The sequence below is a fragment of the Pituophis catenifer genome, unplaced genomic scaffold, assembly GCF_029215685.1.
Source record: "Pituophis catenifer annectens isolate HBS135680 unplaced genomic scaffold, rPitCat1.0.hap2 SCAF_4, whole genome shotgun sequence".
Taxonomy (NCBI): domain Eukaryota; kingdom Metazoa; phylum Chordata; class Lepidosauria; order Squamata; family Colubridae; genus Pituophis; species Pituophis catenifer.
In genome coordinates, this window is record NW_027256884.1 from 33,420,515 (window position 1) to 33,440,481 (window position 19,967).

Here is a 19,967-nt window from a genome sequence, read left to right on the forward strand (position 1 = left end):
AAAGTCAGCTGGGAACTAGACCAAGTCAAAGCAAAGACACGTCTCCTCTTTCTAAGTTTAAATTCAGTATATATTGAGTGTATATATACTGTGGTGATACAGTGGCTAGAATGCAGTACTGCAAGCCTTCTGCTGACTGCTGGCTGCCATCAGCTCGGTAGTTCAAGTCTCACCAGCCCAAGGTTGACTCAGCCTTCCATCCTTCCGAGGTTGGTAAAATGAGGATCCTGATTGTTGGGGACAATATGTTGACACTGTAAATTGCTTAGAGAGGGCTGTAAGGTACTGTGAAGCGGCATATAAGTCTAAGTGCTATTGCTATTAAATTCAGTATATGCTTGCCAGTAATCTAAAACTTATTTTATAAGTTCACTACTTCCACAGTCTCATTCTCTCTCAACTAGACATGTTTTGTAAAATAGAAAAGCAAAAAAAAATTGCTGAAAACATTCAGAAGAAACCCTGGGGTTTCTTCTAAACCCTGAATGGTCTTAATTGAGTTCATCATTGCATAGATGAACTGAATTATATTATAATGCCATTCTTCTTCTTCTTCTTCTTCTTTTTTTTTTTTTTTTGCAAAATATTTTTTATTTTTTTTCCCCAACATAAACATAAAATATATCTTTCAAGAGCAGAGTCTTGATCCGGTCAGAGATAGGTACAATCACTTACATTTAAAAAAAAAAAAAAGGAAAAAAAGAGAAAAATGAAAGAGAAAAAAGAAAACTCCATTCACCAATTCCCATTACCACTTATTAAAAAACAGAACATAAAAAAAAAACTTTTTTAACATAAATTCTAATATCTTAGTCAAAACTATTCAAAAACATAGAAAAATTTTTCCCCTAAAAAATATTCTAACCTCTTAATCTAATTGTTTACCTTACAATTTTATCACCACACATCTTAATTTCAAATTCAATACAGCTCTATTTTTATTTCAATTTATACATGAGAATTCTTTCTATATTTCTTGGTATCTAGACCCTTTCAACAAATCTCTAAATCTTAAGCTTTATCAATTACCTTTAATTTTATACATTTCGTAATGGACAAATTTATCTCAACATCAGTATCTCCCTCCATAACTCCTACTATTATTTGGCTGATTTCCAACATGTTTCATTTTAGCTAATTTCCAGCATACTCTCCTCCATATCTCCAATTTTTGTTTTCCAGCATACTCTATTTTGGCTGATTTCCAGCATAGTCTCCTCCATACGTCCTTTCTGTTTGGCTGATTCCCAGATGCTCTATTTTAGCAGATTTCTGTAACAGAAACAATCTGAGATTGTAACACCCAGCTCCTTATTTTTGTCACAGGAAAAGTACAACAAATGCTTAATGGCCATAAATGATTGTCTAATTTTCAAGCAATTAAAATGAAACAATTGCTGAATCAGTCTCTTTGTTTTGTTATGAATAATTTGCTTGTTCTAGCTGTATTCTGTTTGGATGATGACAATCTCCTTGGAAATATGATTTTCCCTTCGGAAAACCTTCTTTATACCTTCTAGGGAAGAGAGATGGCCAGAAGTGATTTCCTTGAACAGCCTCTGAGTACTCTATTAAAGGCCCAGAGAACAGAGAACATAACAAGTATGGAACATCTTATATTCTAAAAGACTTTCTGATCATTTTAAGTTCTCATATAGTTGCCAATAGATGTATAGTCTAACTTTCCCTTCTCCCACTCTAGAAGCTGCCATGATTGTCACTTACTAAAATTGATAGAAAGTCTATGTCTAGTTACATAGTTCAGACATCGTATTGGATAAAGAGTTGTTGTAGCTGAGTGAATGTATTGTGCTATTCTGATGTAATTGGATATCAAGGTCCAGTTTAGATATCTATTATGATGAATGCGTTTAACACAGAGATAAATTAATAATGGCTTTGACTTACTATTGTACAATAACTATAGCTGTCATTGCTCTCTCTCTCTTTAAATATATTTATTATCTATCATCTATCTCTACCTATCATCTATCTATCTTTCTAATCTATCGTGATCTCATGCCAGATTTAAAAGGCAAGTAAGTCACTGATTTTTGGAAGAATTCTACTTTGAAACACTTGTGCTTGAACTTTGCACCAATGCTTTGAAAAATGTACAGAAATATTTAACTATGTGACCCTGAACAGTACAATGATAAGCTTGCCAAAGTTTATAAGTGGACCTTATAATTAAACTAATACATCTTGGGGTTTATTTTCTGATGCCTGAAACTTACTGTTCGTTTTGATTATTTTAGCCTCAAATATAAAAAGCACCATGATGATTATGATAAAATACCACGTCAGAACTAAAATCTGATATGCTGCATGGGAAGGAGAGAGATGAAAAATGAAGGGATGTGTGGGGAAAGATCTTGGTTTAGGAACAGAGGCTTTTACTTGATTACCAGAGATATTACCCTGAGGATTTGGTTATGTTTTCATGTATTAATATATAGTTTTAACTTGTAACTAACTTCAGTGTTTTTTCCAAGACATTTCACATTGTCTCCCTAAAGGTAACAGTGCTATTAGCTGTTCTTGTCTGTTGATTTATAGAAGAAGATGCTTTGTTTGGAACCTTCAGTTGGGATATCCACAGAGCAAGGTCAAGTGGAGGTGAATGAAAAAGCATTGGGATGCTGAAATGCAAGAACTGTACCACATGCATACAATTACACAGGGAGTGAAATGCGTGTTATGACATTACAAAAGATTTTTCACCATTTTACTGAAATTGTGGCTTGCTGCAAATGCCATTGTTGATGTTATGGATATGTTGTCCTTGCTTTAGTACCATCATGATTTCTGATGTCCTCCATATGTTCAGGTTTTCAATTCCCACATGAAAGTGGAAACTACATTCCAAACACCTGGAGGACAGTCTCCACAAATGAATATTGAATCAATGCATTTATTTGGGACATTTGAGAAGGATTGTGAAGTGTGTATTCTGTGAATATAAGATTAGCAAAATGAATTAGCAATTAGCAAAATGAACACTTGATCCATATTTGTGTAATGATATTTAGTTAAATAAAGTGTTTAATGAAATGAATGTAATTGTTCCATTATTATTGTTATTTTGCTTTTTGCATGTTTGCTACTAAACACTAGGAAGTATTGATATGGTTATGCACTTGTCCAGAAAGACCATTTTATTCAAAATTAATTTTGCTAAGAAAAATGAATGTGTAGAATGAATAAAACAAGAAACCTTGCTTCCAGTGATATTGAATTGGCTGTCTTTACAACTATGCTTAACATAGATGGTTGTGGACTTATAATCAGCTCTAGCTACAGCAAAGGACATGCCTGGCTCAGATGGTTTAGTAGAGTTCATATATTTGCCTTTTTCCAGTCTTTCTGCCAATATTACTAAAGCTGTGATGGCAGATGCAAAGGCAGATGCAGTTGAAGCTGACAGCCTTGTTCTGTTGTGGCATTGCAGGTGACTACATTTTCAGCATCATCCTCAGCCTCTAGTAAGCTACATATAAACTCATCAATAGCTTTCACTTTAGTTATAACATTCTTCCAATAGAAATTAATGGAGATCAGTGCAATTCACATTACCTGCATTGGAGCAATTTCTTGCAGATGTAGAATTACAGGTTTGAAGAAATGATGTCAATCTCATAATTCTGAATCAGGAGCACAATTAAGAGTCAAGGTCTTGGGGCAATTTTAAGTTGGCTCAGAAGAAACCTGAAGCAAAGGTTGGGGAAAAAAGCAGATGCTTAAAATCTTATTTGTAGTGTGATAAATTGTGTATTTATAGTCCATTGAAACAACATGAAACGCAAGTTGTTGTGATTTCTGCACATTAGATTAACTTCCTATTTATTTAGTTATCAGACATCTAGGATACACCAAACACAATTCACTTGTCCAGGCAGATTACATCAATTAAAATAAAGCAAGAAAATAAAATAAAAATCAATGATATCTAGCAGTATAATTTAGGAATATAACTCACATTGTTTTGACTTCACTAAAACTCTTTCAGCAGTCTTTGGTTTTTATTCTGAAACTTGTCCAGCAATTATTGTAATAATTAATGCAGGCTCTTTGTGATGCCTAATATATTTATAAATACTTATTCAATAATCTACACCTAACCAAGTATGTCATCCCACTTAATCTAATGTAATTTACCGTATTTTTCAGAGTATAAAACGCACCGGAGTATAAGACACAACTTAGTTTTTGGGGAAGAAAATAAGAAAAAAGCTGATTGGCAGGTGGATCGGCCTCCCAGAATACCCCCAATCAGCTGTTCCCAGAGGTAAATTTTAGCAACAGGTTCCTTGGTTGTGAGCGCTGTGCCTTGCTTTTTTTTTTGCTTTTTTTTCTGCCTCTAAACTTCTGAAACTCTGTTTCAGAGAAAACTTTTTTTCCTGCCTCTGAAAGCCTACAAACAGAGCTTCAGAAAAAAAGCCTCTGAAGCTCTGTTTGGGAGCTTCTTTTCTGAAGCTCTGTTTGGGGGCTTCTTTTCTGAAGCTTCGTTTCTGATGCTTTTTTCAGCCTCTGAAACCTCCATTTGAGAAGCTGGGCGGGGCTACATTCAGAGTATAAGACGCACCCAGATTTTCACCCTCTTTTTTTGGGGAAAAAAATGCATCTTATACTCCAAAAAATATAGTAGATCTTGGCAACAGAAGTTACTTTTAGGTAAAATGGCCTTTCTGGACAAATGTATAGCCATATAAATTCTTCCTAATATTTAGTAACATACATGCAAACAGCATTGGAACAATTACATTCATTTCATTAAGCATAAGCATATATATCATTACACAAATACACATCTATTGTTCATTTGCTAATTACTAAATATACTATAAATATGATTTGGAAACAGCAAGATGGGCGGCATATACATTTAATAATAAATAATTAAAAAGATTCTCTGAGTTTTATTTTCTTTTTTTCCCATATAAAGTATTAAAATGAGTGGAACCATGAAATACATGCAAAGAAAAGTTCTAAGGCTGGACCGCTTTCTCCAGTGCCAACATTGATTTGTTAACAACCTTGGAGAAGGGATGTGTCAGGCTCCAAAAACTAAGAAATACATATCAGTCTTTCTTCCAAGCAAATTTCTTTATTGTCTCTCACCTATAGACAGAATTTTGCCAAACTAAAGTATGCTAACATCTCCAGGAAGCATATATTCTGGGAACTATTAGGGAGGAGCCTTCTTCATCCTCTTTCTCTCACATAAACTATCTGAACTGAGTTGTCTCTTGCTACTTGGAAATCCATCTCCTTTTTCCTGGGAACCCAGACTACAGTCCATCACATGAGGTAATATACTTCCCACTCTCAACTGGTTCAGAATAATAAGGTCAATTATATAAAACACTGATGAGAAATCAAGGAGGGCCATGTGGGTTGTACTCCCTCCATTCTGAGTCTACCATAAGTCATTAAAAAAATCTGTGTTACATCCCAGACTGAGCAGAGAAAGATGATGGATTTGCATTATAGTGTGTTCCAAATAATCTTTTTGCTTTTGAATCTAAAGCATTGCACCTCCCCAAAGTTATCATTTGAAAATGAATTAAATTTATCTTTAAATCTATATGCCTCTTGCAAAGGAAGAATGTATTATTCCTTATTTGAAGATAGTATTAACTTCAACATAATTAACATATTCCAATTTTAAGAAAATCCATGCAATAAAAGATGAGCCATTTCTGATATTAGGTGGAACAACCTTTGTCCCCCTTAAAATGCCTAAGAATAACACAGAATTCAGGGCATTGTGGAGAAAAAGCTGTTAATTGAGACCATTCAAGAAATCAGGATTAATCACTATTCAAAGTAAAACCCTGATAATTGTAAGCTATTTGTATCTCAGAGATGAGTAAGAATTTTAATTCATTAATTCTAAATGAAAAATTTCTTTATAAACAGGATTTTAAAAATTGTGTGTATGTTAGTTCTTTTAAGGAATGCATAAGGCAGGAAAGTAATGGCAGTCAGGGGCATCCAGGACTGGAAAGTACTATGCATTTAACTAGGTTTATGCATTGAATTAGGATTGCCACCTCTTTCATCAGACAAGCCCTTTGTTTTCATCTCATAGCAGGAAATACAACAAGATTCATGGAAAAATCTGGACCTTTACATTCCGACAGTATGCAAACTTGAGTCTCCATGTATGAGTAGGCAGCAAAATGAATTTTCTAAATAAATCTTCTATATATAAAAAAATGGCTCTGTGTGTGTGTGTGTGTGTGTGTGTGTGTGTGTGTGTGTTTATGTTCCAGCATAACTCTGGAACACCTTGAGCAATTTCAACCAAATTTGGTACACAGATGACTTACTTTCTGGAAAGAAATACTGTGGGGGGTATGGCACTCCTAACATCCCTTGGGATGTGTGTCTGCTAACAAGATACAGCCTGTTGTGCCTTAAAATGAATCTACTGCATTGCCTTGAAATGGCTTCTACTGTGCAGCACAGTGGAGTTGCCATGGTAACAGCTTCACAGTACTCCACAAGGGGTTCCATCTGGTAAGGGGGAAAATCCTAGTACAGGATTGGGATAAATAAATACCTGGGCAACGTCGGGTTATCAGCTAGTAAATAAATAAATAGATAGATAGATATTTTTATTCAGCTTTTTTATGTTGGATGGAAGAATTTGCCAACATTCACAAATGGTTCATAAGATTATACAAGAGGTTCTTCTCTGTGTTGTTCCCCAATCAACCCCACTACTTAAGAAACCAGTTGCACCATGGAGTCTAGAGTAGACCTTTATCTTATTGAGATAGGCTGTAATAACAGAATCTTGCAAGTATGATTGAGGTATAGCTTCTCCTATATCTTATACCCCAGTGAATCAGGGAGGCTTTTGGTAGAACTGCTTCCAAATATTATCTTGCTTTCTAGGACTGAAGGGTTGTTTGAGATTCCTTTTCCTAGATAACATTTCTTGCAAGTTTCCATCAAGATCATCTTCTGTACTGTCTCCTGTACATTCCCAGATGGAAACAGTTTAGTGGTGGTTGTCCAACTCTGAAATGTTTTTTTTTCTTTTTGCCCATTCTTTCATTATTTTTTTATTCACCTAAGTTTTTTTGCACCATTATAAACATCAATTGAATTTTAAAACCCATTTATTTTTGTCTGCTGTCCCTTCATTTACTAAATATACTTTTCACTACTGATTTAAAGTTTTCTAATAGCCTATAATGTTGTGTTGACTTAGGAAAACTGTGCAGCATTACATTTAAAAAAAACATAAAGACCCAAACAAATAAGGCAGAAATAAATCAAAACGAAAGCAAATTGAATGTCTAAAAATGATTATGGAAAGAAAACAAGTATTTAATTGAGTAGGCAGGCATTTTTTGTAGTTCTGCAACCATGGCTTATATGGTTTCTCATCACCCCAATTCTTAGTTTCTCTCAGCGTCAAGTAGAACAGAAAGCTTTAATCTGTACAAGACAAAGTCTGGTAGCATTTTATAGAATTTTGTACAGAGCTATGCAGATGTGATTTGGAAGATGCGGTGTAAGTACATCATGATAACTTAGAGTATTTACCACTGTACACTTTGTGGTAGAAGATGCTGTGACCATCTCCTTATTCCAATGCATGCTACTGTTCCATACTGTTCACTACAAAAATACTTAGTAGCCCAGCCTGGGCCAAAGACATATTTCAGCAAACCTGCTGAAGTGGAATATAAAATGCATTTATAAGCATGCTGTTGCACTAGCCATTTGGCTGTTCAAAAGCATAGCTTCTTCTTCCCAAAAATCAACCTAATATTTGGTGCCAGTACTGGTTTTACTTAACAGATTATTCATATAGCTTAGAATGTCACCTACATTTTATCTCTTATTACTTATTGAATTTTCTTGATAATAATCATTCTCTTCTACCTTTTACCTACCTTACCAGAAAATTTCTATGATTTTCTGCCACTTTTAATTATCTGGACCATTTTTCAAAAGATTTAAGCAATTCATTGTCCTCTCTCAAATGCTATTTTTTAAAAAGCCTGTCCCTTCCTTCCTTCCTTCCTTCCTTCCTTCCTTCCTTCCTTCCTTCCTTCCTCCCTCCCTCCCTCCCTCCCTCCCTCCCTTCCTGCCTCTTTCTCTTTCTTTCTTTCTTTCTTTCTTTCTTTCTTTCTTTCTTTCTTTCTTTCTTTCTCTTTTTTGGCATTACAAATCATAATCAATATTCTCAGAAAAGTCTAAAATATATTGAAAATCAGAGGTTATGGGAAGTACAACTGAAAAAAGTTCAGTTGAAAGAATAAATATGTATTTGGGCTTTTGGTCTTCCATAGCTTAAATGAATGAATACTCTAAAATGAAAAATAAATGTGTGCATTCCCAGGTCAGTCAGGGAATCTGCAAAATGATGTAGAAAAAGAAAAAGGAGAAGAGAAGAGAAGAGAAGAGAAGAGAAGAGAAGAGAAGAGAAGAGAAGAGAAGAGAAGAGAAGAGAAACAGTGCTTTAATAAAGTAAACTCAAAAATGCTAAAACAATGTTAAAGCACATTATGAATGAAGAATGAAAGAAATTTTATGGAGGAAGCAAATATTTGGAGAACTGGAAGAAAGACTTTAAAACAATATTAATACATACTAGGGCTTGCATTTGGTCTCCTAACTATACTTGGAAATCTACTTCAGTGAGTAGCTTCCAGTTCATAATTGCTAGTTTAGATGTCATCTAAATTAGGCCATTATACTTGATTGACCCAAGTGAGAAAGTCATTTAGGAATGGACTGAAGGAATCGTAAGCCTCCATCCCTGGAGAACTCAAGAATATGTGATCATCTAAAATGTGACATCCTAAATTAAGCATGCTTAATATATGTAATTTGACTCTAATGTTCTTGAGCACTGCAATCTAGCAATGTGTCAATTTTTCTTGAGGTGATGATACATGTATGGAAAATATTCTGAAACATAATGTGGCCAAGCAGATAAAAATTTGAAGTTCTCACAGGGCTGCAGCTGGATAATCTAGTAGAATTTGGGTATTTTGATTTCCAAAAATCTTTTGACAAAATCCCATATTTGAACAAACATTTCATATGATAAAATGACCCATTTAAAGTGTTGGAAAATTACTTCAGGCAATTTCCAATTTAGTTGGAACCCAGTATATTCCTCATCAATCCTCATAAGATCCAGATCAGAGAATGCCTACACATCACACAGTACATCTAGCAATATAGCTCTATTTATTAAACATCTGTAAATATTAAAAAAAATTAAATAGGAAAAATAGAGTAAAAGCCAGGCCACAATTTATATTATCTATGTAATTATATCTATTGGTGCCAACAGAGATCAACATTCCATAGCCAACTGAAACAATCCTGTGGTAACTAGTAGGGATTGTCCCTTGATTATTTCCATTTTCATACTTTTATGTACATAACAAGAATAGATTAAAGAATCACCTAGTAAGACACCAGGTGTTTCTCTCCTATTCTGTATAATGAAAGAAACAATCAGTGGATAGGAATTAGGCATCCAATATAAATAATCAGAGAGTTAACATACAAGGCTCATACAAGGATCTATATAGAAGAAGGATCTCTGATAATAATTCATGATCTGGGGTTAAGAATTTAGACATTCAGGGTTTTGTATTATTATTATTATTTTATTATTGTAAGACATCCAGAGTCAGTAGAGTTGGATGACTTTATAAATTTGAAAAATTAATAAACAAGTAGGTGGCTTTGACACCTACATATTTGGTCAATAAAACAAATAGGGCTGCAAAAGTCACCAGGAGGATCTATTCCACTGGGTGCATATGTACTAAACTGCTCAATGCAAGTCACGATGCTAAGACTGTGAAAAACATTTGAAAGAGGGCTTCAAAATAATACGCAGTTGCATTCTTTGCAAGATTCACACAGCCACTTCAAAAGGGATCTCCAGTTGTCGGTGTACAAGTATGTTTGTGTGTGAGCATGTATTATGCCTGCAGAGACAACTCTTCTGCTGCTCCTTCAGTAAGGTGAGTTGGCTAGGTAAGTGCACCTATGTGGAGATTGCTGAGACAAATTTTGAAACAGCAGGTTTCAATGGCCTGCATACACACACACACACACACACACACACACACACACACATCCCAGGAGAAAATCCTGGGAAATACAATTGACATAGCAGGAAAGAAGCTTTGGTATCCTGACTCCGAGAAATGCAGCAACAGAAATCTTGAATTCTATGTTAGACCTTTAGGAACATAATATAAAATAAAACCTTATGCAAATGGAATACTGTGTATGGTTTATTTCCTGAACCTGAAGATACCAGAGTATTAAAAGAGGATTTCCAAATTATTAGGACACTACAGTACTCGCTCCACAAAAAATGGCTATGATATTCTTTTTAATAATATTTTTAAAGAAAAGAGTCAGAGAACATAAAAGGGAAGTATAAAAATATATGCAGTGTGGATGAAATCTCTTGAGATTTTTTTTTCTCCTTTTCTCACAAAAATGAACTTCTCTAACAAGATGAAACCATGAAGTAATTCATTGTAGCTGACGGATGATAAATTCAGAACAGAGAAAATGCAGTACTTCTTCAAAGCACACATAATTAAACTATGCAATGCATCATCTCATTGCATACATATCAGTGGGGATGAAATGCTAAAGGGGAAGAGAGTATTTGTAGCTCAGAGTTGAGTTGTAGGGTCCTTGAAAGTCTCTGAGGTTGGTTGTTTTTCTGCAGATGTTTTATTAATAAACTAGCTAACATCTTCAGTTAGCACTACCTAGTTTGAGTAATGAAATGTATGCAAGAAAACAATCAAGCTCAGAGATCTCCAAGAACTTTACGGAAATGCTATGCCATGAAAAGACAAAATGTGATGATATTTGGCCAACTTTCCACAAATGAAACAGCATTTTGGCACACTTGCTTCTCTAAAACAAACTGCTATGAAAAGTTCTACATCAGATGTCTGCAAATGGTTTCATATTATATCTATACCAATTGATTTTCAATGTTCATGTCTGAACACACCTCATCATTATTGTTAGTTTTGTAAAGCTTTGGAGCCATTAGGGGGAAAAAAACCTCTAATCCATTAAAGCTAGAAGGAGGAGTTACCACATTGTAACTGTCAAGAAAATCAACTAGTTTTTGCATTTGAAAACAGAAACAATATTTTCTCCTTTGCCCAGAGGCAAAGTGAAGTTAGAAAAAGCCTAACCCCCTGACCTGCTGAAGAAAAAAAAATCAGAGAACCAGAGCCCTGGAGTTAGAAAGTGGATACTTGGGTAAATTGGAGATAGAGAGAGGTGCAATGGTTCAAAGACATTACTAAAGATAATTATGATTTTTAGGCATCTATGCCCTTCAGGTGTATGGTGACAGTTGTAATCCAATACACTTGAGCAAGAGCACTTTAAGAAAATATTCCCTTTCTTTACTATGCCCATAAATCATACAACATGGCAAAATTACTGTGTTGTATGCAGAAGTTGTCTCACGTGTTATCTGTTCAAATAAAGTAATAAAAATGGAGGTGTAAAAACCTACATTTGGACATTCTGTTGTACAGATTTTCTAAAAACCTAATAAAATGTGCTTTCAGATTTCTTTTCTTCTCTGATTAATTCTTCAAAGATGGCATTTCAAGGTGCTTTTGTGGCTTTTAGACACACACACACACACACACACATAAAATCTCACACAAAGTGTTCTTTGTGTTTTTAAGATCTGGTAATCTATGAATTAAAACCCAGAGGTTTATCAATTTTCTTCTTTTCCTACCCGACAGGGATTCAATTCTACCATTCATCTACATTTTCTGCTGTGAAATGAAGAGTTTAAAAATAAGCCTTTTTGAAATATTAATTTGCTCAGTAAGGGGGAACTTGATACATTGACGTACAGTGCTGAATAATCTTGGTGTCATTAATATAAGCATATTAATACTTTAACACTTTCCTGGTTTTACATCCTCAGTTCAGGACTGTAGTTTAATAGTTAGAATCTAAACAATAATGTTTAGAATAAAAATGTATCTATCGATATATTTCCTTGATTCCTTGAAACTTTATTCCCAATATAATGCTATATGATTATATTTATTTAAGCAAGAAAAGAATGGGATACTTATATATCGCAAAGCTAAATATTTTCTTCAAACATAATATATATTTCTCAGAAGTCCTGCATAGAACATAGGGACATTCTTAGATAATAAAATGGCAGCTGGTTGCCTTTTGATATGTGGGTGTACATATTGGCCACACTAATAATAGCAACCAGTTTATGATAGGGTCCATAAAAATCCCAACTAACTCTCAAAACTCCAAATGTATTTTTTTTTATTGAAAAGTTTTACAGAAAAAAAAGATTTCCCCCCCACCCTTTCCCTCCCCTCATCCCACCCTCCCCCCGACTTCCCAGAGCAAAATACAAGGTATTTCAATTAACAATCATAAGCTAAATTAACCTATCTATCCTTAGACTACTAGATCCCCCCCTGAAACCTTAACTCCATTATAGATAACATAATATTTCTAATACATAACATTCATTCATAAGCTATTTGATATTTTCTTGTCTGATACTTATTTTGAATATAATCGATCCATCTTCTCCATTCCGATACGTATCTTTCTTGTGTATAGTCCTTCAAATACACTGAGATTTTCGCCATTTCTGCTAAATTCGTTACTTTCAATATCCACTCTTCGATAGTAGGCAAAGAATCCTTCTTCCAATATTGCGCTTCCAACAGCCTGGCTGCTGATATTAAGTTCAAAATTAAGTCCAGCCGCTCTGTTTAGGGTGACCCACTCCCTTCTTCGGGGGGGGAGTGCGGGAAGATCCCTTGCAGGGTCGAGCTGAGGAATTTGTGCAATTCCTGCATGATAAAGCCGCTCGGATTCGGGATGGCTTGGACTCCGATTGGATGAGTCCAGGGGAGGAGACGAGGGAAGGTCTTGAGAATATTATCTGGGAGGAGTTTGATCCTGTGGCTCCCGAGGATGTGGACAGGGTTCTGGGTAAGATTAGTGCCGCCACATGTTTATTGGACCCGTGTCCCTCCTGGTTGGTACTGGCCTCCTGGAAGGTTACATGAGGCTGGTTCCAGGGAATTATAAGTGCTTCTCTGAGTGGGGGTGCCTTTCCTGCCACCTTGAAAGAGGCGGTAGTGAGGCCCCTCCTCAAGAAGCCCTCCCTGGATCCGGCTGAATTAGCCAACTACCGTCCGGTCTCCAACCTTCGTTTTGTGGCGAAGGTTGTTGAGAGCGTGGTGGCACGACAGCTTCCCCGACATCTGGATGAAGCTATCTATCTGGACCCGTGCCAGTCGGGCTTCAGGCAGAGATACAGCACAGAAATGGCATTGGTCGTGTTGGTGGATGATCTCTGGAGGGCTCGGGACAGGGGTTGCTCCTCTGTCCTAGTCCTATTAGATCTCTCAGCGGCTTTTGATACCATCGACCATGGTATCATGCTGCACCGGCTGGAAGAGTTGGGGGTGGGAGGCACTGTGTTGCGGTGGTTCTCCTCCTTCCTCTCCAACCACTCGCAGTTTGTGTTGGCAGGGGGGCAGAGGTCGACCTCGAGGCACCTCGTATGGGGAGTGCCACAAGGATCGGTCCTCTCGCCCCTTCTGTTCAACATTTATGTGAAGCTGCTGGGTGAGATCATCCATGGTTTTGGGGTGAAGTGTCATCTGTACACTGATGATACTCAGCTGTACATCTCCACCCCAGACCACCCCAACGATGCCCTTGATGTGATGTCTCGCTGCCTGGAGGCCGTGCGGATCTGGATGGGGAGGAACAGCTCAGACTCAACCCGTCCAAGACCGAGTGGCTGTGGCTACCGGCGTCCCGATATAGTCAGCAGGTGCCATCGCTGACTATTGGGGGTGAATCTTTGCCTCCCACAGAGAGGGCTCGCAATCTGGGTGTCCTCCTGGATGCATGGCTGTCTTTAGAAGAGCATATGATGGCCATGGCCAGGGGGGCCTTTTATCAGGTTCGCCTGATCCGCCAGTTGCAGCCCTTTCTGGACCGGGACACCTTGCGCACTGTCACTCACGCCCTTGTCACCTCCCGGCTGGACTATTGTAATGCTCTCTACATGGGGCTCCCCTTGAAGAGCACTCGGAGGCTCCAACTGGTCCAGAATGCGGCCGCGCGGGTGGTTATGGGCGCAACTCGTTGTGCCTGCATGACACCCCTCCTGCGCGAGCTGCACTGGCTCCCAGTGGTCTTCTGGGTGTGATTCAAGGTGTTGGTCACCACCTTTAAAGCGCTCCATGGCACAGGACCCGGGTACCTTCAAGACCGACTTCTGCCACCAATAGCCTCTCACCGGCCAGTTCGCTCCCACAGAGAGGGTCTCCTCAGGGTGCCATCAGCCAAGTTATGTCAGCTGGCAACACCCAGGGGGAGGGCCTTCTCTGTGGGAGCCCCAGCCCTGTAGAATGAACTGCCTCTGGAAATACGTAAGATCTCCGACCTCTGGGTGTTTCGCTGCGCACTGAAGACCCTGTTGTTCTGCCAGGCTGGGCTATCAACATAATGATTTTAAATTGGGGTATTTTAAATTTGTGGGGTTTTAAATTGAGCCAAATTTATTTAATTATTTTAAATTTTTAATCAATGTTTTGTCTTGTGTTTTTAAATAGTCTGTACTGCCCTGAGTCCATCGGGAGAAGGGCGGGATAGAAATAAAATTATTATTATTATTATTATTATTATTATTATTATTATTATTATTATTATTATTATTATTATTATTATTATTATTATTATAAAATCAATTTAGTCTCTAATACTGTACAATCCGTCGTTATACCCAGTAGAAACAATTGAGGAGTAAATTTTTTTTCAGAATGTTCTGCATCACCCACCAATTTTTATCCAAATGCGTTGATTTTCTTACAAGTCCACCATATATGATAATAAGTTGCATCATCACATTCACATCTCCAACATTTAGCTTGCAAATTCAGGTACATACATGATCATCCACCCTTTCTGTTTTAGTCATAATATCTCCCACTTTGCTTTCCAAATTCAAATTGGCTTCTTTGATTTCTTCCACTCTCTCTTCCACCTGAATAACAAGTTTTGACAATCCTGATACTGCAAAAACAATATCATCTCTTATTTCATCATGCTTTATTGCAACAACTTCTTTAATTGACTTTATATCCTCCTCAACTTTCTTTAATTTCCCTTCCAAAATTACTGTTATTATTCATTGCTGCAGCTTGGTTATTCATGGCTTCTTTCATAAATTATTTGAGATCATTAAGAGCAGCCTCCTGACTCTGTGAATCAACTGGAAGTTGTGCTTTCTGTGTCACCACTGACACAATTGGAGAACCTCCTCCTCCTTTAGCAACTCCTGGCTTAGCTTGTTTAGAAGCCATCTTTTTTTTTTAAGGATCTTTTTTCCTTTCAAAGCAACAGAGTCCCTTAAACAATTTTCAAAAGCTTGTAATTTATAGTCTCTAATTTATCAAATAAAATAGTCTTTTCTCCACAAGCTCTCTATTCCCAGCAGCTTTAATCCACTCTCACAGAAAGTTCTCAATAAGCACTCTCGTTTCTGACTTTCACTTTCACACCCATAACAAAGGCGCCATCTTCAGCCTCCAGCTCAAAGAAATTCAATTTGAAACATTGTAAATCCGGGGTTAAGCACTGTTACTTTAAAGCTTGTTCTCCTGTTTCTGCTCTGCCTGCGCTTGCAATCAATCAAACTCACTTTTGACAGCAGGATTGGTCACAGCGTCTAGCTCTGTTTAAACAGAGTTGTCCCAGATTAGGAGCTTCTTGGTGGGCTGACTGGGGAGCTCTCACCCTCCAAGCCTCTGGAATTATTCCAGAGGACTTTCAGGGATCTCTACTAACCCCCACCGGCTCTCCTCTCCTTCTTCTCCCGAAGGAGAGGTTTTTCAGCCGCCAGACAGCGGATTAGCCCTGTCAAAGCGGCTTTTACAAAATCACGGGGCTGGCGGTCTAAAGAGACCGTCCACGAAGCCTGCAGTGCCAACCGGAAGTCCAAAACTCCAAATGTATTTTCACGAAGGAAACTATGCTATAACTAATGAATAAATAGCTGTATTAAAGAACATTCGTAATAATGTTGTAATGCTAAACATTCATCTTATTTGATAAGTCATTTTGAATACAGGGGGACTTCTAATTGTAAGACTGATACATATATGCACATTTCCAAAACAGAGCTTTGCTATAAAACATTTCTCATATATTATCATTTAAAAATTTTAAAAATGAGACTTTATTCAATTAAGTTTTTTCTGATGCTAAACTGTTTTGATTTCCAGTGAAGGGATATGTCAGAACAACTCCCATCCTTAAGAAATATAAATATTAAAATCTCCTCCCACAGATAATGCCACTTTATTTGGAAATAACTATTAAATGGATGTCATTTTATAAAAAGCATGAATACAAGTGGGGAAAGGCCCTATAGATTTGTTTTTTCATAAGACAAAATACAGAAGTGGCAAGAAAAGGGAACCCTTTTAAAACCTGAATGCTTTCAGATATATCAGAAAATCTATACTGACAATTCCCTGCCTAAAAGACCATCTTGGCTGGGAATTCTGGAACTGCCTGGTCGTATAAGTACCACCAGTTTGTAGAAAGGGGCCATAGAAGATTAGATATATTAAAATTTTCATTATGTTCAACAGCCATTTACCTGCCATACCAATGAATAAGTTCATTGCATAGTTTTGGCCAGATCTCTCTTCCTCCCTCCCTCCCTCCCTCCATCTATCTATCTATCCATCCATCCTCTCTATCTTTTTATCTTTTTACCTATTTAACTGTCTCTGTCTATCTATCTATGTATCTATCTGTCTGTCTAACATCATATTTATATGGCCACCCATCTCAAAACAGCGTGACTCTGAGCATTGCATATCTTTCCAGTTACTTACATCATAGAGATATTCGAAAGCTAACCAACATGGTTGTATGCAAGAAATAGAATTAATAAATAATAAATTTAATACATAAAATTAATACATGCATACAATTCATATCTAAACACTGGTAGAACAAAGAGAAAACATACTTGACGATTGATGCAAAACCTATCAAGTATAATGTGGACTCCCCAACATGATGCCCACCAGTGTGATGTAAAGTTCCATTATTTCCACAAGTATTGATCACTGGAGAATTATGAATATTGTCTTGAGTTCCTGAAGAAAAGGATGGATGGATGGAGGATGAAATTATAAACTGAAACAAATGAAGGATGTGGAAAGCTGCATCACTGAATTTACACTTTATGCCAAAGAATTAGCTACAGAAAACTTGTCCTGCGCAAAACTTAATACATATACAATATCTGTAATACTGAGAATATAAATTCACTCAATTGGAAATAAATGGGAGGAAACTATGCCACAGTTAGGGTTGGTGTGGGACAGCATGTTTCTTGACCTTTGCTCCCAGTTCCTCTTCTTTATTTCTGGCCCTTTGTAACATTGAAGGAATGAAGGAAACAAGGAGGCTTTTGAGATTCTTCAGAAAAGGATGGTTCAACGTCAGAGGTGTGATGGAGCTGTCCTTTCAAACTCCAAGGGGGAGAAAATTACAAATTGTTAAAAGCAGAACAGTAACAATAAATATTTAAAGCACATTTACCACAAGTTAGATGTAGCAGCAAAAACAAGAACACGAAGATCAGAGCTGTCAATAAATAACATTTAGAAACAAGGAAAGCACTTTGAAGCAATTTTAAATTTATGTGAATTTTAAATAATGCACATAATAGTTAAAAGGGTATTAACAGAGTGTCCCAGACCTTTTAATTAAACTTGTGCCATGGAACTGCTAGTACTAATGATACTTACAATGACAAAGATGAGATTAACCAGTTTGGAATTCCTTGCAAATCCCTTGCTTAATGCTACTTTGATTTATATATTTGATTTATATATTTGATTTATATATTTATATATATAAATATATAAATAAATTATTTCCATAACGCCATGTCAAGCAAATATATGTGGTTTATAATAGTATATGAAAAGCTGCTGTATCCAAATACAAACATACATATACAATATTTTACATGTATCTTGCTGTCATCCAAATTCTCCAAAACTTTTTCATAATTACAGAAGGAAGAAAGGGAGTGGGTGAGGAAAGGGGAAGATATGTCGATTATTTCTTTCAAATAATTATTTCTTTTTTCCAAATATCAGACCTGTTCTTTGTGATGCAAATAGCTAAAATAAATGATAATGGAAGCAGAAAAGACATTATCAGTACTGAATCTTTAGAGAATATTCCTAGAAGAATTACACCGCCAATTACTGTGTACTCATTGCTATCAATTATCACTGGACTTAAAATGGATCGTGAGTGATGTCCCAATTAAATTACTTCTCTGATGAGCCACATTGTAATTAAGCAGTATGTGTTTTGTACTACTTGAAAAATTGCAGCATTTACACAAAAATCTAATACAAATAGAGCAGCTGACATGTCCCTATTTAGGAGCCATTGCTGCTGAAATCAAAACAGCCCGTTAGTAGCAATTTGTACCCAATTATAAAATTTAATTACCTAGTTAGTGATAGAAAGGATGATACAGGAACTTTATATGTTATATGGGCTGTTAGTTGCCATTGGTCAGGATGGAAAGGGCAGCGATACCTATTAATTCCATGCTCTTAGGGATAACACAGTACAGTTGACGGAGAAAGAGATAATGATGAAAATGGGACAATTAACAAGTCATAGTTCAGAAGCTAATTGACAGAAACAATAATTTTAAACAGCTTGTATGGTTCTGCATTTGAACGTGCAGCTCTTCCCCCATTTCCACTATCACCTTATGCCCATGCTTTCTCCAACAAAATTATGTAAAGCAGGCTTCTGCAAGTAGTCCTGCTTCTTAGAAAAATCTTGCAAAATTGTCAAGAACTTAACTCAATCCTGGCATATCAAAGCTTCTGTAGCTCATATCAAATTTGCCCATGTAGCCAGTTCTGTTCCTATGGCTGATTGATGCTGGGTATATGGAGGAGATCCTCCAATTCCCAAACTATGACAGAACAAGTAATCTCGAGAGATGGTTGTCTTGCCTTCTCTGGAGTTATTCAGATGCAGCTTGGTCAGCATCTTGCATTGCCATAAAGTTCTATAGGTTGGATCCAAAGTAAGACAAGCTGGGAAAAGCCATTAGAAGCAAGGGGGCTCAATTAGTCATGACTATTTAAAGTAATTAATTTCATTTAATGTACTTTAATTGTGATTCAGGACATGAAAATGTGGTCATTAAGAAAGTCTGAATGAAATAATGGAATGTAGGACAAGAAAGAAGAAAAGGCAAAATATAGTTGACAAATGGAAGAAAATATCCCATATGGTTCCCACTCTGAATAATGCTATGGGGTTTAAGACACAATAAAATCTATATATGGAAGCATTTTAAGATTGTAGAAAGTCCTTCCCCCTATTCTAGTCTAGTCTAGTCTAATCTAGTCTAGTCTAGTCTAGTCTAGTCTAGTCTAGTCTAGTCTAGTCTAGTCTATGACACTGGTAGTTCTCAGCTTACAACCACAATTGATATCCGAATTTCAATTAGTGAATGAGATGGCAAGATTACTTGTTTTGCTTAATGACCACAATCCTGGCTCTCAGTCCCTGTCCAATCCCTTAGGAAAGAAAGACCCTTGACTCCTTTTGGATGAAGTGATAGGTTCTTTTACTAAAAGATGTTGACTGCAGTAAAGTCAGGTTAAAAGGATACAAAATATTTCTCCTCATCCCAGCCCCTCCCAACATGACCAATTTGTGTTCAGTCAATGAAGATTCACCTAGTGTTTTGAGAACACTGAGATGTTTGGGGTAATCCACATTCCTTCTCAGGATGCATGGCCTTGAGTGCTGGCACACAAGCTTCCCTGTTCTTTGTCAAGCTG